The following is a 4,237-nucleotide window of genomic DNA, read 5'->3' on the forward strand; positions in this document are numbered from 1 at the left end:
TATTTTTGTCTGTTTTATTCTTCCTTTGTATTTATTTACCTTATTTATTTTCACCCATGGTATTTATTTCTGCCTGTCTTTTTAAATTTTTGTATGCATTTCTGCCTCATTATGCAAATGAGGAGGGGCTGTGTCTCAAGGGGTCATCTTCTCTGCTATTGGTGGACCAGTCAGACAGGAGAGCTCCTACTCTGCCTGCAGACATCAACGATCTTGCCCCTCACACAGTCAGATGGCTTCCTTCAGTGCGCTGAGGTGTTTAACAACTCTGAAGACAATACTACCAGCAATGTCTTCCTTCTCTTTTCACGTAGACGCTCCGACAGACAGTGCTTTCAGTTTGCTGCATGCATGGACACAGAACTGCGGTATAGGGAGAAGCACACGGTCAGCTGGCTGCAGCTAAATCTGGAGTGCACTCGTATTCAATTCTGTATGGTAAATTCAGTTTTAACGGAGCAGAGCGAGCTGACAGGCAGAGTTAGAGACTTTTTCTGTCCGTTTCTCTCTTTACAAAGACGCATGTTGCAGTCAGAGTCTTCTCTGAAGAGGGCAATGAAGTGTCAGTAGTACCCGTGCGAGCACCACATACAACACAATTTATCAAATTACACAACGGATATACAGTATGAAAATAAGATTGATTGGATTATACTCACAGGAAGTATAAAACCTGTTACATGCGTAACAAGTAATGTCAGGGAAATTACTTTACTTAGATTTAAGTACTGCAGTTGTACATTTGAAATACCTTCCTACCTTTCTGATAGGAAGCCTTCTTGAGGTGGTATAAAACATTTCTTCTTATATTCTGATTTGAGTTGTGGACAACTATGACCACATGAATTAAAAAAATTAAACATTTCACTGCCCAAGTCAGCTATAACACAAGTCTTGTTCATCAGACTACATGCTGTGGACAGATTTTGTCCCAGGATTTATTATGCATTTCTTCTTCTTCGTTGCATGATTTAGAATAATAAGGTGAGAAATGGGTCTGTTCTGAGTTCATCCTGCACTGCAGCAGCTAATAAAGTCCATTTAATCCCAAAAACGCTTTTCTTTTAGGCAGGCTGGAGCAGAAAACAACTCACCTTTCTCAAGTTGTACAGTAATGTCACATGTGTATGAAGGTGGATCAAACAGCTAATCTTAAATGTCAAAGTAGAGAGGAGCCTAGTAGGCCTATTTATTTTCATTCATTACACAATATGAATAAGCTATGCAGACAGTTGTAAAGAAAGAACATCTTTTTCTTCTGTTCTCTACTTGTTATAGTTACACAGTATTAGGGGTGTGGGCTGTATTAAAAGTATCCACTGTTCTCCCATGCTCTAACACACAGTAACGATGAAATGTGTGCTGTTCTCACATTCTTCCTCTGTATGTACACATAAACAACAAGGCAGGGAAATATAAAAGGAATTTATTTTATTGTTTGGGTACATTATTGTTCAGTGTACATGCTCACATCTGAAACAAACTTTACGTGCTTGATAACTCTCCCACCCGCAGACATCTACACGTCAATACCGATTTATATTCATAGCGGCAAGTGCTATGTAGCTCCACATAGGGGACACAGGAAGTGACATATAACACCTTCATGCGGCGTCAAACCGCGTAGCAAATTCACAGCCGCACCGGCAGAGCTCCAGAATATGCAACTCGGCCGGCTCACACGCGGACGCGCTTACAAGTGCGAGGGCCCGCCCAACGCTGCTTGCAGCTTTAATTTTTTTTTTTTTTTTTTTTCTGCAAAGTAGGCCCAAATGACATGGCCTAAACATACTCGAAAACTCACCAAAATTTGCAAACATGTCAGAACCGGTGAAAAATTTCGTATTCTACAAGTTTCGCACATGGGCGTGGCAAAATGACTCGCTAGCGCCACCTAGAAAATTGGAAAAATTAGCCCCTCGTTCACGTTCAACCTACATGTACGAAATTTTCTGGGGACATGTATCGTATCAAGACGCACAAAAAAGCCTCAAGAACCCATAGCCTAAAGTCAACAGGAAGTCGGCCATTTTGAATTTTATGGCCATTTTTGGATGATTTACACACTTCGTACTTTAACGAACTCCTCCTAGGGATTTAGTCGGATCGACGTCAAATTTCTGCTGTGCCTTCTAAAGGCATTGACGATGAAAAGTTGTGCTATTTGCGAGTTTTCGTCAATGGGCGTGTCCGTGGCGTCGATGATTCGCATGAAACAGGAAGTTGTTGTAACTTCAGTGTACATGCTCACATCTGGACCAAACTGTACATGTAGGATGAGAGTCCCGCCCTGAACACATGTACATGCCGACATTCACCCACAGTCATAGCGCCACCTGCTGGCAACAGAAAGTGACCTTTAACGAAGCAGCCCCCGCCGCACGTTTCACCTACGTGCACGAATTTTCTGTGGTACGTGTATCTTGTCCAGACGCACAAAAAAGTCTCTTGGAGCCATAGCCTAAACCCAACAGGAAGTCGGCCATTTTGAATTTTACGTCAAATTTTGGATGATTTACACACTTCGTACTTTAACGAACTCCTCCTAGGGATTTAGTCCGACCGACCTCAAATTTGTGCTGTGCCTTCTAAAGGCATTGAAGATGAAAAGTTGTGCTATTTGCAAGTTTTCGTCAATGGGCGTGTCCGTGGCGTGGCGTCAAAGATCACTCTTCGCCATGACACGGAAGTTGTCGTAACTTCAGTGTACATGCTCACATCTGGACCAAACTGTACATGTAGGATGAGAGTCCCGCCCTGAACACATGTACATGCTGATATTCACCCACAGTCATAGCGCCACCTGCTGGCAACAGGAAGTGACTTTTAACGAAGCAGCCCCCGCCGCACGTTTTACCTACGTGCACGAATTTCTGTGGTACGTGTATCTTGTCCAGACGCACAAAAAAGCCTCTTGGAGCGATAGCCCTAAAATCAACAGGAAGTCGGCCATTTTGAATTTTACGTCAAATTTTGGATGATTTACACACTTCGTACTTTAACGAACTCCTCCTAGGGATTTAGTCCGACCGACCTCAAATTTGTGCTGTGCCTTCTAAAGGCATTGAAGATGAAAGTTGTGCTATTTGCAAGTTTTCGTCAATGGGCGTGTCCGTGGCGTGGCGTCAAAGATCAGCTCTTCGCCATGACACGGAAGTTGTCGTAACTTCAGTGTACATGCTCACATCTGGACCAAACTGTACATGTAGGATGAGAGTCCCGCCCTGAACACATGTACATGCTGACATTCACAGACAGTCATAGCGCCACCTGCTGGCAACAGGAAGTGACTTTTAACGAAGCAGCCCCCGCCGCACGTTTTACCTACGTGCACGAATTTTCTGTGGTACGTGTATCTTGTCCAGACGCACAAAAAAGCCTCTTGGAGCTGCCCTAAAATCAACAGGAAGTCGGCCATTTTGAATTTTACGTCAAATTTTGGATGATTTACACACTTCGTACTTTAACGAACTCCTCCTAGGGATTTAGTCCGACCGACTTCAAATTTGGCTGTGCCTTCTAAAGGCATTGAAGATGAAAAGTTGTGCTATTTGCGAGTTTTCGTCAATGGTGTGTCCGTGGCGTGGCGTCAGAGATCAAGTCTTCGCCATGACACAGGAAGTTGTTGTAACTTCAGTGTACATGCTCACATCTGAACCAAACTTTACGTGCTTGATAACTCTCCCACCCCGCTATGGAGGACCGATCCTGACACAGTCAGAAATAAATACAGAATAAATAAATGCTCAATAAATAATAAGCATCCAATTAAATACACAAAAATAAAGTATAAATAAATGTAGGTAGTAATTAAATTATACAAGGAGACATAAATGTCTATATTTTAATTAGTGCCTTTACTTATTCACCTTTTTAAATTACCTTATTTGTTTATTCAACTTTATTTATTACTAATTTTTTTTAATGTATTTATTTATGTGTGTGTTTAATATTTTTTGTCTGTTTATTCTTCCTTTGTATTATTTACCTTATTTATTTTCACCCTGGTATTTATTTCTGCCTGTCTTAATTTTTGTATGCATTTCTGCTCATTATGCAAATGAGGAGGGGCTGTGTCTCAAGGGTCTCTTCTCTGCTATTGGTGGACCAGTCAGACAGGAGAGCTCCTACTCTGCCTGCAGACATCAACGATCTTGCCCCTCACACAGTCAGATGGCTTCCTTCAGTGCGCTGAGGTGTTTAACAACTCTGAAGACAATACTACCAGCAATCTTCC

This window comes from Micropterus salmoides, unplaced genomic scaffold (assembly GCF_014851395.1).
Source record: "Micropterus salmoides isolate LMB-PRFRI ecotype aquatic unplaced genomic scaffold, ASM1485139v1 Ms_hic_scaffold_1, whole genome shotgun sequence".
In the NCBI taxonomy this organism is placed as follows: Eukaryota; Metazoa; Chordata; class Actinopteri; order Centrarchiformes; family Centrarchidae; genus Micropterus; species Micropterus salmoides.